At 36.4% G+C, this 19729-nt stretch overlaps 1 pseudogene; it reads left to right on the top strand.

The window, feature by feature from the left end:
- Window positions 1–14087: 14087 nt before the first annotated feature.
- LOC117031005 (60S ribosomal protein L7a-like) lies at window positions 14088–14936 on the top strand (annotated as a pseudogene).
- Window positions 14937–19729: the final 4793 nt, after the last annotated feature.

The following is a 19729-nucleotide window of genomic DNA, read 5'->3' on the forward strand; positions in this document are numbered from 1 at the left end:
GTCATTAATTCCTCTTCACACTAAATGGAAGGGGGGAATTAAGCTCCACTTCTTGAAGGGAGTAGTGTCATGGAATTTGTGGAGATGTATTAAAACCACCACAGAGGGTGCTGCAGCCTCTTTTATTTGAGCTGTCTCTACTCTGTATACTTTAAGCAAGTACAAATCCCTTTAAAACTTTTTTGGTTTCCTATGAATCTCACTAACACTAATTAACAAAGCAAGTTTTGAAAGAGATAAAAATGCATCGTAGAAACTTGATTTTAATTATTCTCCCTTATCAAAATATCTTGACAGATCAAATGCCCATGAAGATCAGATATATACAACATATTTTTTCTCGCAGAGGAAAAAGAATAAAGGATCTATTGTATTAATATATTTAGAGTTAAGGTTTTAAATAATAATTATTAAATGGAACCTTCATTAGAGAATTAACCAAATCTCTTTCACTTCTTCTTAGTGATTTAAGAAAAAGTTCCACCTATAGGATTTTAGGAAACTAACAATCTTTGTTTAGAAAAATACTTAGAAGAGCTACAAGTTGTGAAAAATGAGATTGAAGTTCTGGGTTGTCTTGACAAGAAATATCTAACAGGCACTGTATAAGCAGCAGATGAGAATTTCTGGAGTTGGTTTGAAGAACCACCAAGAAGAAAAAAGAGTGTGGAGATAAGAGAAAATGAGTTGAGCAACATAGGAGCATTGCCAAGAGACAGTTTGTGAGCATATTTGTCCAACTTTTAAGTTGTTAGCCTCCCTGTGAGATAAAACTTCTTAGTCTTGTTCCATTTTCAAAAAGTCTAGTTCATACAAATGTCTTGTACGAGATTGCATTCTATACCTGAGAAGGTGAGAAACTAAAAGAAGAGAGTTGCATGGAAGTTGCAATCAAATGACGGTTGACAACACTGTACAAACAAGTGCTTAAAGCCAAAATAACCATGAAAAATGTAAATCACTGGAAATGTGTAGAAAGAACCATGGGAGATAGCAGGCCTGAGCTGTTCATTGGGTCAAAATCTACTCTCCACAACAACCAGTGTGCTATCTTCAAGATCAGAAACACTTAATGTATTCTGAATGAATTCATAAAGATAACGATCTCTATATGGTATAAAGCACTAAGAAAAATCACTTTGCAACTGTCAGAAGTATTAATATTAATTCTCCATTGATTGCCCTTTATATAATATGTGTTGAATTATTAATTTAAACTGTCCATGTGACATATTTCTTTTCTCACTCTATAGAGCTTTGGTTTGTTTAAACAATTTATTCCCTCATCATATAATGCTGAACTGATTTAGTGAAAAATTGATTACCTACCTTTGGTGAGGTGGGAGCCTTGTCTTTCTTTTGCTCTAAGACTTTACACCATCCTTTTCTCTCAGTGAAATGTCTGTAAGAAAATGTCATGTTTAACATCAATACATTGTGTGAGGAATTACAGTCAGAAGTTAAGTGTGTCATACAGAGTCTCAGCTCCCATTGCCCGCACCAGAACGCAGGATATGGTGAGGCCAGAAAGGAACACCAACGGAGCCATAGATAGGGGAAGTCATACCACTATATTCTCGCTGGCGGCTGTGTTGGAGATAGAGGAAACAGACATCCGCCAGTACCCCAACAAGGGGCCTTCCTGTACCCCAGTCTTGCTGGAGGCTGGGCGAGACACAGGAAGTAGGATCCACACAAACTGCAATCCGCCATCCATACTTGTTAACCCCACTTGCTAGCTGCAATCCACCATCTGCTTCTCTGCCAACCAACCAACCAACCCCCTAGCATAGCCAAGGCAGTTATATTAGTGGCTAATGGCTAACTAGTAAGAGCTGATGGCCACCAAGCCACAGCAGATAGCCATCTGATTACAGGTGATGGCCATCTAATAACCGGGCCAGCACCTTTCTACGTGAGGCCAAGAGCCTGGAAACTGCTCTCTGGGACTCTGTCCCCACAAGTGTTTATTTTAAGACATTACAACTTGAGATGAATTATGACATCATGTAGCTCATCTAATACCAGCTTATCTATATTTAACTATGGGCATGGAAGAATGCAGACATTTTTCTTTATTGTCCACATGAGCCAGGATGAAGAAAGAATAATTTCTCAGGTTTTCACAGTCTCAGTTTGGAAAAAAGGGCTACAGTTCTTAGTTTTGTATTGCTAAGGTTCCGCTTAGTAATTTTCTACTCCTTCTAAACACACCTTCACCTTCTCTTGCCTAACAGAAAAAAAGTAGTCTTAAATATATTTTGTAGTCTTATTCCCTTCCCCAATAACTAGTGAATGAAAAATAAAACTGATTTTATCTTCAAAGGCAACTCAACCCTCAATTAAATTAGATGTAATTTAATATCTGGTTCTTGACATAAAGACTGAAAAATTGAAAGATGTTAAACAATTATATTGGTAAATTTTATAAAGCCTATGCCACTGATTGGTCAAGGCTATTACATACAATATTAGTCTCTTATTTTGTTATTCCAAATTTAAAAAGGGACCTGGCAATCAAATGCTTTTTAAAATTAGCATAGGCTTTAGGGGGTAGTTGGTACTGAGAATACGTGCCCTTCAGCTAAACAAGTTGCAATACAGAAAGAAATGCTTATTACTTGTATAAAAATAGTAAGACTCACTCATTTAGCAGAGAAGCTGAAAAAATAGTGAAGTAAAGTTTCCCATTGGAAAATTGATGCTAGCAAATATTAACTAACACTTAGAGTGAATTGGCCTGGAGACAGCTCCAGATGTGCCTCTAGTCATTGCTTAAAGTAATTGAAATGGATTGTTTGTATCTTTAAGCAGGTGGGGTTAAATTGACCCATGGAAAACCATTTTATTTTTTCATTTTCTTCTTTTCATTTTGTGAATCTGCACATTTTCAATAATTAAGTAGTTTTTTCCACAATATATTGAAATATGAGAATTGAATGACTGCTTTTGGTATTTATAGAGCCATATTGTTGAAAGAAAATGAAGTTCAATAACTATGTTTCAATGGGATATTATTTGAGTATATCACAGTTTTAAATCATGAGGCAATGAAAAAATTAATTTTTGTTTATCTTCAGAATAGCCTGACCTAATACAGTACAATCTAGGTAGCAAATATGCTAGCTAAGGCTATTAATTACCTGCTTTGCTTCTAGGGGATAGTTTCATTATTACTGTAAAACACTGGAATATATTTGATCATGACTGTTTGGTATGGAGTAAAAGATGACATGACATTGGAACAGGGAAAGAAGAGATTCAGAGAAGGGTCTAGAATAGAGTAAAAGCAGTAAGCAAAATAAATGTCAAAAAATAGAAGAGATGATTTAATATATCGTTACTGATAAAAGTTCCATTTTATTCCTGACCCTATACTATTTGCCTAATTAAAAAAAATCATCATATTGATTATATGATATCAAGACTCTTCTTGAGTATCTAATTGTAAATATGGATGGATAAGTAGCTTTTAACATATAATTTGGACTGGTATATCATTTTGGTTAAATATATATTAGAATCTAGCTTATTGAGCTGAATTGGCCATATTTATGTGGGAAGATGATTTTTATAACTAAGCTATATATAACGTGCATATATGTATAACATAATTATATGTATAGTATATATAGTTATGTATATTATTATAACTGATTGTTATAACAGTTGAGCTATTTGCCTCCATTTTAAAAACAAGTTTTATTGAACTATAATTTATACTCAATAAAATGCACACATATTTACAGTTCAATACGTATGATAAATGATAAATGATAAATGTATAAACCTGTGTAACAACAATCACAGTCAAAATATAGAATATTTCCACGACCCTGTAAGATTTCCTGCATCCCTTTATAGTCTATTGCCATTATCCATTCTTGGACTCAGACAATCACTGATATGCTTCCTATAAGTATAGAATTGTTTTTCCTAGAGTTTCATATAAAGAAAATCATATATTATGGGGACCTTTGTGCCTGGATTCTTTTGCTCAGATGTTTTGTATATTTACCCATTATGTTCTGCATATCAGTAATTTATTTTTTTTAATTGGTGTGTAGAATCCATCATATGCATACAATCTTTTCATCCATTCACCTGTTGATGGACATTTGAGTATTTTAGTTCTTTCCAATTTTCACTATCATGAATAAAGTTTCTACAAACAGCCAAGTACAAGCCTTTGTGTACCCATACATTCTCATTCATTTTAGGTAACTACCTATGCAAGAAATGGCTGGGATATATGGTCAGTGTATGCTTACCTTTATAAAAAACTGCCAAAGATTTTTACAAAGTAGTTGTGCAATTTTAAATTCCCAGCAGCAATGTCTGAAATTTCCAATTGCTCTGCATTCTCATTACCCCTTAGTATCGCCAGTCTGTTTATGTTAGCTATTAAGTATAAACTGGTATTTCTTTGTGGCTTCAATTTGATGTTCTCTGATAACTAATGATGCTGCACACCTTTGTGTGTGCTGATTGGCGTATTTTATCATCTTTTGTCAAGTGTCTGTTCGAATCTTTTGTCAATGTTTTAACTGGGGTGTTTGTTCTTCTTATTGATACGTATTACAAATATTTCTCCCAGTGTGAGACTAGCTTTTCATTTTCTTAAAGGTGTCTTTCAAAGAGCAAAAAAATGTTGACAAAGTCTTTTTGCCTAATTTTTTTTTTTTTTGCTAATTGTTTCTGTGTTTGATGTCAAAGAAATCTTTGCCCATCCCAAGGTCAAAAGATTTTATTCTGTTTCCTCTGGAAGTTTCACAAATGTAGCTTTTACTTTAGGTCTGGCATGCATTGCAATTTAGTTTTTATATAGGACCTGAAGCAAGGGTTGAGGTTCACTTTTTTCTATATGAATATTTAGTTAATGTAGCACCATTTGTTAAAAACAAACAAACAAGCAAACTATTCTTTCTCCATTGAATTACATTAGCACTTTTATTGTAAATCAAAGAGACGTCATCAAAATGGTGGCATGAGGTGAACCCCTGGAAATCTCCCTTGGAATTTACAACAAATTGAACAACTATAACTCCACAAAGGACTCCCTGCACAGCAGACAGGCAAGATGAAGAGGCTCACTACTGAATTCACCTAAAGGTGGGCAAATTACGCGAGCAGGGGAGGAGGGAAGGGAAAAGTGTGGGAACGGAGCTGCGCGGGTGCAGGATGCAGACCTAGCTCAGTGCTCCGAGCTCACTGCATCCCGGAACTACTGCAGCTGCGGGAGAGGGAAGAACTCAGACTGCTAAGAACTCAGGCTCCGCTTATGGCCCACAGGGCTGAGGGGACAGCGTCTAACATGGCTGAACCCAACGCTCATGGCAGAGACTCAGAGCAAAGACTGAGGGAAAAAGGCTGAAAATGGTGGTTTAAGCCCTCACTGCCACAAAGAATGGAAGCCTTCGGCACTGAGACTAGCCACCCCGTCCCTACCCTCCCAGGCTTGCCCTGCCCCCACCTGCTCAGTGCTGGAAGCAGAACAGTAGCAGTGTCAGATCAAAAGAACAGAATATTTGCAGTTCTTAGAGCTGTGGTCCACAGACACAGATTCACAGCCCAACTAGTTCCAGCAAAGGGGAGGGAGCTGTGGAAGCAAGACTGGCTACGGTGGTGGTCACCAACATTGCTCTGGGACACCTCTCACAACACAACCTGCCCCTGTCCCCACCTATCTGGGTGGATCCCTGCAGGAGTAAACAGAACTGCTGAAACACTCGGGCTCTGAATCTGGTGTAGGAAGAGTTTTTGAACTTCAAAAGCTCTCCACATCCTAACACGGACGTGGTGCGCTATGACCGAGGTGAACTGTTAACAGAGGAGAAGCACACCTTCCAGGGAATTCCCCCATTGTGTGAGAAGCTGGAATAGTGCAGAGAAAACGTAACACTACAGTGTAGGAGAAAAAAAAAAAAGGCTGCGGTTGGAGAGAAAATAAAACATTCTACCAACATGTACTGGAAAAAAAAGAAAGAATTCTTCTTATCAACCTGTTGCAGAATCATGTCCTATAGATGTCTAGGAAGAGAAACAATCATTAATTGCCATGAATAACCAAGGCAACAAGACAGCTCAGAAAGAAAGTGAAAAGTCTTCAGAAAATAAACTTAAAGGTATGGAAATATGTGACTTAAATGACAGAGAATTCAAGATTGCAGTTCTGAAAAAACTCAACGAGATGCAAAACAACACAGAAAGGCAGTTTAATGAACTCAGAAACACAATCAAAGAACAACATGAACATTTTACCAAAGAGATTAAAATTTTAAAAAATAACCAAATAGAATTTCTGGAGATTAAGAACTCAATAGAAGAAATTAAGAATGAAATAGCCAGCTTAGGTAGTAGAGTTGACCAGATGGAGGAAAGAATCAGTGACATCAAAGATAGAAACCTGGAAATGACACGAATGGAAGAAGAAAGAGACTTGAGACTTAAAAAAAAAAAAAAAAAAATGAAAGAACTCTACAAGAACTTTCTGACATTATCAGGAAGACCAATATAAGCATAATGGGCATACCAGAAAGAGAGAAGGGAACAGAAAGTATATTCAGACAAATATTCAATGAGAAATTCCCAAACTTGTGGAAAAAACGGGATCCTCGAATCCAAGAAGCAAATACAACACCTAATTACCTCAATCCCAACAGGCTTCTCCAAGGCACATTGTATTGAAGTTGTCAAACATCAACGACAAAGAAAGAATACTCAAGGCAGCGAGGCAAAAGAAGACAGTAACTTACAAAGGAAAGTCCATTAGATTATCATCAGATTATTCAGCAGAAACTCTACGAGCTGGAGGGAGTGGAACCAAATATTCAAACTAACGAAAGAGAGAAATTATGAGCCAAGAATATATACCCAGCAAAGATATCCTTTAGATATGAACAACATACCCTTAAAGAATGACTGGGTCAAAGAAGAAATTAGAGGAGAGAACAAAAGATATATAGAAAAAAATGAGTATGAAACTACATCCTACCAAAATTTTGGGGATGCAGCGAAAGCAGTTTTGAGAGAGAAATTTATATCATTACAGGCCTATCTCTAGAAACAAGAAAAATCCTAAAAAATAACCTCACATTAAATCTTAAAGAACTAGAAAAAGAACAAATGAAACCCAAGGTCAGTGGAAGAAAGGAAATAATAAAAATCAGAGCAGAACTGAATGAAATAGAAAACAAAAAGACAATAGAAAAAATTACTGTGACAAAGAGCTGTTTCTTTGAAAAGATTAACAAAATTGACAAACCCTTGGCTAGGCTCACTAAGGTAAAAAGAGAGAAGACAATAAGAAACAAAATCAGAAATGAAAACGGGGAAGTTATCACGGATGCCACAGAAATACAAAGGATAGTCGAAGAATACTATGAAGGACTATCTTCCACAAAATTCAATAACCTAGAAGAAATGGACAAGTTCTTAGAAACATATATCCTTCCTAGGCTGAACAATGAAGAATTGGAAAATTTAAACAGATCGATCACCAGCAACAAAATTGAATCAGTCATCCAAAACCTTCCCAAAAGTAAAAGTCCAGGACCAGATGGCTTCACTAGTGAATTCTACCAAACCTTCAAAGAAGATCTAACACCAATCCTGCTCAAACTCTTACAAAAAATTGATGAAGAGACAGTACTCCCTAACTCATTTTGTGAGTCCAACATTACCTTGATACCAAAACCTGGTAAAGACAACACAAAAAATGAAAACTACAGACCAGTATCTCTGATGAATACAGATGCAAAATCCTAAACAAAATTCTAGCAAATCGAATATAACAATGCATTAAAAAGATTATTCATCATGACCAAGTGGGATTCATCCCAGGGGCACAAGGATTGTTCAACATATGCAAATCCATCAATGTGATAAATCACATAAAGAAAATAAAGGACAAATATCATATGGTTTTATCAATTGATGCAGAAAAAGCAATTGACAAGATACAACATCCATTTATGCTTAAAACCCTTAATATAATAGGTATAGAATGAAAATAACTTCACATAATAAAGGCCATATATGACAAACCCTCAGCTAATCTCATAATTAATGGTGAAAAACTAAAGCCCTTTACTCTATGTTCAGGAACACGACAGGGCTGTCCCATATCACTTCTGTTTTTCAACATAGTGTTGGAAGTCCTCGCCAGAGCAATCTGGCAAGAGAAAAAAATAAAAGTCATCCAAATTGGGAATGAAGAAGTTAACTTGTCACTCTTTGCAGATGACATTATGCTATATATAGAAAACCTTAATGTCTCTACCAAAAAGCTATTAGAAACAATAAACGAATACAGTAAAGTTGCTGGCTACAAAATCAACGTACAAAAGTCCATTGCATTCCTATATACTAACAATGAAAACTCAAAAAAGAAATAAAAAGAAACAAACACAATTCCTTTTGCAACTGTAGCAAAAAGAATAAAATACCTAGAAGTAAACTTAACCAAGGATGTGAAAGACCTATATGCTGAAAACTGTAAGACATTTTTAAAAGAAACTGAAGAAGACACAAAGAAATGGAAAGACATTCCGTGCTCATGGATTGGAAGAATCAACATAGTTAACATGGCCATATTACCCAAAGCAATATACAGATTTAATGCAATCCCTATCAAAATCCCAATGGAATTTTTTAAAGAAATAGAACAAAATCATCAGATTTGTTTGGAACCACAAAAGACCCCGAATAGTCAAAGCAATCTTAAGAAAAAAGAACAATACTGGAGGTATCACACTCCCTGACTTTAGCGTGTACTACAGGGCTACAATAATCAAAACAGCATGGTATTGGCAGAAACCAGACACATAGACCAATGGAATAGAATTGAGAACCCAGAAATAAAACCACATAAATATGGACAGATAATTTTTGACAAAGAAGCTAAAAACATACAATGGAGAAAAGACAGCCTCTTCAATAAATGGTACTGGCAGAATTGGAAAGCCATGTGCAAAAGAATGAAACTGGACTGCTATCTGTCACCATGTACCAAAATTAATTCAAAATGGATCAAAGACTTAAGCATAAGACCTGAAACAATAAACTGCATAGAAGAAAGCATAGGTACTAAACTTATGCACCTTCGGTTCAAAGAGCATTTTATGAATTTGACTCCTAAGGCAAGGGATGTAAAAGCTAAAACAAATGAGTGGGACTATATCAAACTTAAAACCTTGTGCACAGCAAAAGAAACCATTGACAAAATAAAGAGGCATCCAATTGAATGGGAGAAGATTTTTGCAAACAGTGCCTCCGTCAAGGAACACTCCGTCCATAATATACAAGGAACTCATGCAACGCAACAACAAAAAAACAAACAACCCAATTGAAAAATGGGCAGAGGACCTCCAAAGCGGACATATAAATGGCAAATAGACATATGAAAAAATGCTCAACATCACTAATCACCGGAGAAATGCAAATAAAAACCACAATGAGATATCACCTCACCCCAGTTACAATGGTTATCATCAACAAGAGAAATAGTAACAAGTGTTGGAGAGGCTGTGGAGAAAAAGGAACCCTCATACACTGTTGGTGGAGATGCAGGTTGGTGGGAATGCAGATTGGTGCAGCCGCTATGGAAGGCAGTGTGGAGGTTCCTCTACAATTTACAAAAAAATTTCCTTGTGACCCAGCCATCCCTCTCCTGGGTATCTACCCAAACAATCTTAAAACATTTATACATAAAGACAAGTGTGCTCCAATGTTCATTGCAGCTTTATTTACGGTGGCCAAGACATGGAAACAACCAAAATGTCCTTTGATAGATGAATGGAAAAGGAAGTTGTGATATGTATACACAATGGAATACTATTCGGCGGTAAGAAAAGATGATATAGGACCATTTGTGACAACATGGATGGATGTTGAGATTATAATGCTAAGCAAAATTAATCAGACAGAAAAAGCAGAGAACCATGTGATTTCAGTGATATGTGGTATATGAATCAAAAACAACAAAAGAACAATAGAAACAAATGAGAAACAAGAACTCATAGACATAGACAATAGTTTAGTGGTTACCAGAGGGTAAGGGGGGAGGGGGGTGGGAGATGAGGGTAAGGGGGATCAAATATATGGTGATGGAAGGAGAACGGACTCTGGGTGGTGAACATACAATGGGATTTATAGATTTTGTAATACAGAATTGTACACCTGAAATCTATGTAACTTTACTAACAATTGTCGCCCCAATAAACTTAAAAAAACAAAGAGTAGGCATACTATATTGCCATCACTAACTAAAAAGAAAAGAAATCTATCAGAACTTCAGCAAAGAAGGCTGGGTATGCCTCAGACATGAAGGTCTTTTTTATTGAAGCATTTCATCTTGACTTTGCAATCAGTTGCCTATTTCTAGCTACTAATGACTGTCACTTCAGCTCCTGCATTACGTTAAAGACCCCTTCTGTCTTGGTGTCTGTGAAAAAAAAAAAAAAAGAAAGAAAATCAAGCGACCCTATACATGTGATTAAATTTTGGAGCTCTCTATTGCATTTTATTGTTCTATATCAGAATAGGCAAATTCTTATGACAATGCCACACTATCTTGATTAGTAAATATTGAAATCTGTTAGTGTATTTTCTCTAAGTTTGTTTTCCTTAGTCAAAATTGTTTGGCTATTCTAGGTTCTTTGCTTATATATATATATATAAATTGTAGAATCAGCTTATTAATTTTTATTAAAAAAATCTACTGTTTGATTGGAACTGAGTTCAATTTATAGATGGCTAGGTACAAAAATGACATGTTAAAAATGTATGTTCTTCCAATCCAAGAACATACCTCTGGATTTAATTACCTTCAATCATTTTTCTCAGTCATACTTTGTAGTTTTAATGTTCATGTCTTATACCTCTTTTGTGATATTTATCTTCTCACAGATTTTTGTAAATTTTTGTATAGTGTATATTCTATGATCTAGATAAATAAACTTATTTTAATAACTCATTATTATTGTTGTTATATTTGTTAAATTTATGGGAATTTCTAAGAAGAGAAAATGCATTCTGCAAATAAAGACAATTTGATTTTCTCCTTTCCAATGTGCTTGACTTTTATTTACTTTTCTTGACTATTGCCCTGACAAGGACCTCCAGTACAAATACTGAATAAAAGTGGTGAGAGCTGATAGACATCTTCACTTTTTCACTCTTAGGAAGGAAATATTCAGGCATTTGTTATTATAATGTCAGCTTAAGGATTTTCATGGATGTTTTTAATCAGATTAAGGAGGTTCCTTTCCATTTTAATTTGATGTCAATTTTTATCATAAGAGATTTTTAATTTTGTCAAATACATTTTTGTCAACCAATTACCTATTTAGATTATCATGTGTTTTATACTTTATTCAACTAATATGCTCAAGTATATTGATTTTTGAATGTTAAAATGAACTTGAATTACTAAATAAACATCATTTGTTCATGGTGCATTACCTTTTGCACACATTACTGGGTTTGATTTGCTAATATTTAAAAAATATTTTGTATTTATATTACAGAATATATTGATCTGTAGTTTTTTGTTTGTTGGTTTGATTTTGGTTTTTTTGGGGGGGTGTTGCGGTTACAAACAGTAGAAATTTACTTCTCACAGTTCAGGAGGTCGGGAAACCCAAGATCAAAGTGCCAACCAGCCGTCTGGTGCGGGCACTCTTCCTGGTTCAGAGATGGCTATCTTCTCCCTGTGTCTTCCTAGTCCAGAAGCTCTGCAGTTTTAGTTTCTTGTAATGTCTTTATTTTGTTTCTGTATCAGGATAAGGTTTGCCTCATAAAATGATTTAGAAAGACTTTCGTGGTAAATGTTTCACATCAATAGCATTTATATTGTCTTAACAGCAAAGATGAGGTGTCTGGATCAGAACCAAACTATTATTACTTACAACAGGTGATTTGGCATTCTCCAAACGGGGATTTTGCACTACAAGAGAAGAACTCTGAAATTATGAATCTGGGAATTTATATTGCCCAGTTGCTACTTGCTCCCCCGAAGAGAAACAGAGGATCTAATTTTCATAATCTAAACAGATCTTCTCTAGGAAACAAGTAAGAAGGTATTCAGTTGACAGTCTTTGGAATGTAAATGGTAGCTCAGGGACTCACTTTCCTCTGGTACATTAACACTTACTTTGGGGTTTAATACTCTTAAAATGTGAAGAGCTAATGTTTCCGGAGGACAAAAGAAAATATTCTCTCTTCATATTTAGTCATTTTTCATTGTTCAATAGGCGGGAGCCTTCACTAAGAAATACAGGGGAGGTCTCCATATTTCTCCTCTACTTTCTGAAAGAATTTAAGTATGGTATTATTTTTTTCTTAAATATGGAGTATAAGTCATTGAAGCTGTCAAGACGTGATGTTTTCTTTGTGGAAAAATTTAAATATTTATATTTCAAGTTATCCCGATATATGATTCCCTCTTTTTCTTCTCATTTACACGGTATAGAGTTTATCGTTTTAAAGTGTAAAATTTAATGGCTTTTATCATATTTAGATACTGTGCAACCATAACCATAATCTAATTTTGGAATATTTTCATCGTGTCTCAAAGAAACATTATACCCCTTAAGCAGCACTCTCTATTTCTCTCCTCTACTTCCAACCCTAGGTAACTACTAATCTACTTTGCTCTATATAGAGATTTGTCTATTTTGGACATTTCATATAAATGAGAGAATATAGATCTTTTGTGACTGATTTCACTTAACATAGTGTTTCTGAAGTCCATCCATGTTGTAGCATGTATCAAGATACAAAATGCTCTTCCATCATGCACCACATTTTATTTATCCATTTATTTATTAGACAGCAGGTTGCTTCAAACTTTTGACTATTATAAATAATGCTGCTATTCCATCATGTACACACTTTTGTGTGGAAATATGTTTTCATTTCTCTTAAGTAGATACCTAGGTGTGAAATTGCTGGGTCATTTGTTTGTGTTTATTAGCCATTCATATGTCTTCTTTGTAGAAGCATCTATTCAAATCTTGTGTCCATTTTTAATAGGGTTGTTTAAAAAAAGTTATTGAGTTCTAAAAAATACTTTATATATTTGTACACAGTCCTTCATTGGATATATAAGTCAAAATTATTTTCTTTTAATCACTGGATTTGTCTTTGTACTTTTAAAAAAATTCAAAACCTTTATTTATTTAGTTTTATTTTTCAATTGTTGCTCACATTCAACATTATATCAGTTTCAGGTGCAGTATAATGTTTAAACATTTATATAACGTACAAAGTGATCACCCCATAAGACTTGCACTCAACTGACACCAAGTATAATTATTACAATATTATTGACTCTGCTCCCTATGCTTTACTTTCCATCCCTGTGACTATTTTGTAACTGAAAATTTGTACTTTTTAATCCCTTCCTCATTTTCACCCAGCCCTCCAATTCTCCTCCCATCTGGCAATCATCAGTTTGTTCTCTGTATCATGAGTTGGCTTCAATCTTGCTTGTTTACTTATTTTGTTTTTTAGATTCCACAAGTAAAAGCATATGGTATTTGTCTATGTCCAATGTATTTCACTCAGCTCAATACCCTCTAGGTCCACCCATGTTGTCACAAATGGTTTTCTATGTCCGAGTAATATTGCATTCCATATATGTATCATATCTTCTTTATTCATCTTTTGATTGGAGCATTTAATCCTTTTACATGTACAGTAATTATTAATATGTATGTAGTTATTGACATTTTATTAATTGTTTTCCGATTGTTTTTGTAGTTCCCTCTTTTTTATTCTCTTGTTCTTTTGATGTTGATGACTTTCTGTAGTGTCATGTTTGAACCCCTTTCTTTATTTTTTGAATAGCTCCTGTAGATTTTTGGTTTGTGGTTCATATATACCAAGTTCTGTTTATAGCAGTCTGTTTTAAATTGATGGTCACTTAAGTTTGAACATATTCTATAATCACTACCATTTTTACGCACCCCCTCCACATTTATGTATTTGTCATTATTTTAATTCTTTTGTGTGTGTGTGTGTGTTCATCCCTTAATTTACTGTCGTAAAGACACACGGTCTCGTCTCTCCTCCTACTGTCCAAGATGCTGAAAGGGAAGAAGGCTAAGGGGAAGAAGGTGGCGCCAGCTCCTGATGTCATGAAGAAGTAGGAGGCCAAGAAGGTGGTAAATGTGCTGTTTGAGAAACAAAGTAGTTTAGCATTGAACAGGACATTCAGCCCAAAAGGGACCTCACCCACTTTGTCAAATGGCTCCGCTACATTCAGCTACAGCGGCAAACAGCTATTCTCTATCAGCACCTGAAAGTGCTTCCTGCCTTTAACCAGTTCACCCAGGACTTGGACGTCCAGACAGCTACGTACTCAACTGCTTAAGCTGGCTCACAAGTACATATCAGAGACGAAGCAAGAGAGAAAGCAGAGACTGTTAGTTTGGGCTGAGAAAAAAGCTTCTGGCAAAAGGATGTCATCACCAAGAGGCCACCTGTCCTTCGAGCAGGGATTAATACTGTCATCACTTTGGTGGAGAAAAAGAAGGCTCAGCTGCTGGTGACTGCACATGATGTGGATTCCATCAAGCTGGTTGTCTTCCTGCCTGCACTGTGCCTTAAGATGTGGATTCTAATTGTCATCCCAATAAATTAAAAAAAAAAGAAAAAAGATGTAGGTTCTCTACTGTATTATCAAGGGGAAGACCAGGCTGAGGCGTTTAGTCCACAGAAAGACTGGCATCATCATCGCCTTCACAGAGGTTAATTTGGAAGACAAAGGAGCGCTGGCTAAGCTGGTGGAAACTATCTGGACCAATTACAATGACAGATACAATGAGATCCACTGTCACTGGGGAGGCAATGTTCTGGGCCTCAAATTGGTAGCTTGCATTGCCAAGATGGAAAAGGCAAAGCCCAAAGAACTGGCCACCAAGCTGGGATGAGCATACACTGTTGTGTTTTCTGTACACAAAACTAAAAAAAGTCTCTTTCAAAAAAAACAAGAAAACGAAAAAAAAAAAACACATATGATCTTCCTATTTTTGACTTTAAAATTTTGTACTAGTGTGGGGACAGAGTCCTAGAGAGCAGTTTCCAGACTTTCGGCCTCACGTGGAAAGGTGCTGGCTCAGTTATTAGATGGCCGTCAGCTGTAATCAGATGGCCATCCACTGTGACTGGGTGGCCATCAGCTGTTACTGGTTAGCCATTAGCTACTAATATAACCGCTGTGGCTATGCTGGCAAGGGGGAGGGGACGGTTTGTTGGTTGGTTGGCAGAGAAGTGGACAGCAGATTGCGGATCGTGTGGCTCCTGTTTCCTGTGTCTCCAACCCCGCTGCCAGCGAGAATATAGTGGTATGACTCCCCATCTATGGCTCCATTGGTGTTACTTTTTGGCCTCACCGTATCCTGCATTCTCATGTGGGGAGAGGAAGCTGAGACCCTGCATTACAACTAGCTTTAGTGATGGGTGATACACTGCTTTTATTATGTGTTTGCCTTTGTCAGCGTAAATTTTTTTTCCTTGTGATATTTTCTTATTCATCTTTTTATTTTTTTCTTAAAAAAATCCCTTTAACATTTCTTGTAATACTGGTTTGGTGGTAATAAACTCCTTTAGTGATATCTTGTCTGAGAAGCTCTTTATCTCTTCTTCCATTCTAAATGATAGGCTTGCTGGGTACAATAATCTTGGTTGTATGTCCTTGCTTTTCATCACTTTGAGTATTTCATGCCAACTCCTTCTGGCCTGTAAAGCTTCTTTTGAGAAATTAGCTGACAGTCTCATGGGAGCTCCCTTACAAGTTACTAGCTGCTTTTGCTGCTTTTAAGATTCTCTCATTGTCTTTAACCTTTGGCATTTTAATTGTGATGTGTCTTGGCGTGGGTCTCTTTGGGTTCATCTTGTTTGGGACTCTCTGCACTTCCTGGACTTGCATGTCTATTTCTTTCATCAGGTTAAGGAAGTTTTGCATCATTATTTCTTCAAATAGATTTTCAATGTGTTGCTCTCTCTTCTCCTTATGGTATCCCTGTGATGCAAATGTTGGTATAATTGATGTTGTCCCAGAGGTTTCTTTAAATTGTTCTCATTTTTCTGGACTCTATTTTTTTCTTTTTGCTGTTCTGACTGGGTGTTTTCTGCTACATTGTCTCCTAAATTGCTGATTCAATCCTCTGCTTCATCTAATCTACTGTTGATTCCCTCTAATGCATTCTTCATTTCATTACTGAATTATTCATTTCTGAATAATTCCTTTTTATGGTTTCTATCTCATTTTTTATGTTTCCTGTCTCTGTTGAAGTTCCCACTGAGATCATCTATTCTTCCCCTACGTTCATTAAGCATCCTGATAAGCAGTGTCTTGAACTCTGCATCTGGTAGATTGCTTGACTCCATTTTGTTAAATCTTTTTCTGGAGTTTTGTCCCATTCTTTCATTTGAAACATGTTTCTTTGTCTCTTCAGTTTGGCTGCCTCCCTCTGTTTTTTTCTATGTATTAGATATGCTGCGTACCCAGTCCTGGCAGAGTTGCCTTACGTAATAGGTATCTTGTGGGGATCACTGGTGCAGTCTCCCTGTTCACCTGAGTGTGTGGGTTTTATGGGCCCTACTGTGTAGTTAAGCCGTGACTGCTGTTGGCACACCAGTGGGTGGGATTGACCCTCAGGCTAACTGGCTGTGACTATAATGGACAAGTTGTTGTGTAAGGGCTGACCCCATGGAGTGTGATTCACTTTAACGAGTCTCTGGTGCCTGCTGAGCTACCCTTTGGATGTGTTATTTGTGGCACTAATTAGGTGGTGTTCTGGTATGCTTTGAAGCCAGCCACCAGGTTGGTTCTATGATCTCTTGGGAGGTAATCTGATACAGGCCAAGATCAGCTGCTGCCTGTCTGGCCTGGAACCACATGGTAAGGACTACAGAGTACTCTGTGGTTGCCAGCTGCCTGTAGTGGGCTTGGAGGTGCCTGAGAGAGGTTATGCTGTGAACTGAAGCTGGCTGGCATTAGTGCTGGGTTTAGGGTAGCTTAACAAGAGGTATGGGGTATGCCAAGGGCAGCTGATGCAGTATGGGGTTTGTGGACCTTTGTGAGATTTTAGGCAGGTATACAGGGAGCGCTCAGGACTGCACCTTATGTGGATTGTCCTCTGAAATATGTTCAGGTGAGTGGGGTCTCAGAGCATCACCAGGGTGGGGTGAGAGCAGTGTTAGCTTGTTTAATGGAGACTTATACTTGCTTTCTGCCTGCACCTATAGACTAGGTGAGGGGAAGACTCAACAAAGGAATGATAGTGCCTGCAGACACTTTAGTCCTAGAGAGAGTTGTCCCTCCATCCCTCTCCCTGAAGCCAGACAATTAAGTTCCTCCCCTTATGTCTCTGGCACTTTTCAAGCTGCTGTCCCAATGCTGGAGCTTAGGGTTTGTGAGTGAGTTTATGCTTGGGCCCTTTAAGAGGGCTCCTGGATGGCCAGCAGCCCCCTGTCTCACCTGGACTGAGTCCCTGCTGATTTTTCTAGGCAACTGTTGTGGGGACTCCTCTTGCTGACACTGGCTATCCTTAGTTATAGGAGTTCTGTTCAACTAGTCTTCAGGTGGTTGTCAAGAGTTATTGGTCTATAATTAGTTGTAATTTTGATGTTGTTCATGGGAGGAGGTGAGAAAAGCATTTCCCTACTCTCCCATCTTGACCAGCAGTCTCAAAATCTGAATTTATGTTACATCTTTAGAGTAGCTTTGGGTGGAAAACAGGTAGCACTCTATATTTATAATTAAAAGATGTTACATATAACTTCCTGAGTATAACTATGTGTTCACTGAGCCTACCTTCTCCATCCTCAAACTCTACTCCTGGTGTCTTTTGGAAGGTGTGCTTGGATCTCTGTCTTTGTACCTTCTTGATACTGTCCTTTGAGGTATAAATGTTTTTAATTTTAATGAAGTCCAATTTAGCAATCGTATCTTTTATTGATTGTGATTTTGCTGTTGGAGCAAAAAAAATATTGCCCAGCCCGGGGTCACAAGATTTATTCCTGTATTTCCTTCTAATTTTTCAGTTTTAGCTTTTACTTTTAGGTCTATGCTCTACTTTGAATCATTTTTGGTTTATGTGTGAGGTAAGAATCTAAATTAATTATTTTGTATGTGGACATGTAGTTGTCCCAGCATCATTTGTTGATATTTATTATTTACTTCTTTTTGAATAGGCTTTGATAGTTTTTATTATTCAAGAAATTTGTCCGTTTTATTTCAGTAGTCAAATTTGTTGGTATAAAGTATTTATAGCATTCTCTCCTTATCCTTTTATTTTCTGATCTGTAATGATGATCCCTCTTATTCTTGTCATTGATAATTTATGCTTTATTTCTTTTTTCTTCATTCCTCTACATTTTTATGTTTTATTGATTAAAAAGAAACTTTGGGCTTGATTTACTTTATATCGTTTTATCACTTTTTATCTAATAATTTTCTATTCTTTTTCACTTCCTTGCTTTTACTTACTGTGGGTTTGCTTTGCTTTTCTTTTCATAGCTTCTTAAGATGGATACTTAGATAATTGCTTTTGGACTATATTACTCTCCTACTACAAACATTTTAGCCATAAATTTTCCTCCAATTACTGTAATAGCTGCATACCACAAATATAGATATATTGTGTCCATTTTTATTCAATTCAAAATGTTCCCTTATATAATCTTGTTTGAACTTGAAATTAGTTCTAAGTTTATATTTATTTTCCACTTATTTGACTTTCTTCAGATATTTTTCTGTACGGGTTTTGAATTTAATTCCATTGTGGCCAGAGAACTTATGTTGTATGATTTCAATCTTTTAAAATTTATTTAAAGTTGGTTCAAACTAACATATGGTCTAAGTGGCTGAATGTTTTATTTATGTATACTTGAAAATAATATACATTCTTCTGTTAATGTGTGGAGTGTTCTGTAAATGTCAGCTTTGTCAAGTTGGTTGATAGTGTATTTCATATAATCTATTGATTTCCTTTCTACTTGTGGGTTCCAGACTGTTTTGTGCTCTTCCGCTTTACATCCATCTTCCCTTCCCAACTGCCAGACCAATAAATTTCAAGCTGTAATGCTAGACAAAAGGCAACAATTTTACAGAGACTGTTTATGCAATTCCCATAATTGCCTAAAAATGTGTTTAGGAAAGTATTTGTAAAAATAACTTGAAGTATAGGATGTATTGATTGGTTGGTTGATCTATCTGCCTATTATTTATTTGTTTGTTTGTTTGTGTTTCTGAATGGTGCTTGCGGGTATCAACACTTTAGGATCATCCTAATTCAATTCTAGAATTAAAATAATTCAAAGCTAAGTTTGAGTTCTTTGTGCAAGCTGTCCATTTCCATTTTAATCTTACTCTGTGGTTGCAATCTGTCTGGGTCCTAACCAGTAGAATTCATGAATTCCCCCTGCACTTGATAGGTTCTGGACTCTAATTCTTGTTCCTCGTTTATCAAGTCTGTGAGTCTTTCTTACTCAGCCCATATCGGTGGGAAGAACAATCCACATATTTGGCTTCTATCTCTGGGCCTCTTTTCTTCCCCAGATACTGGCTGAGTAATCACACACTATCTTATTAGTTCATTGATATCTTCCTACAGGTTTTGAAAACATTTCCTCCCAAATATACTAGTTGCTCTTAGTCAGAAGTTTCATCCAAATTACCTAGTCCATTGTAACTGGAAGCAGAAGTCTCACTACTTGA

This window comes from Rhinolophus ferrumequinum, chromosome 11 (assembly GCF_004115265.2).
Source record: "Rhinolophus ferrumequinum isolate MPI-CBG mRhiFer1 chromosome 11, mRhiFer1_v1.p, whole genome shotgun sequence".
NCBI classification, from domain to species: Eukaryota; Metazoa; Chordata; class Mammalia; order Chiroptera; family Rhinolophidae; genus Rhinolophus; species Rhinolophus ferrumequinum.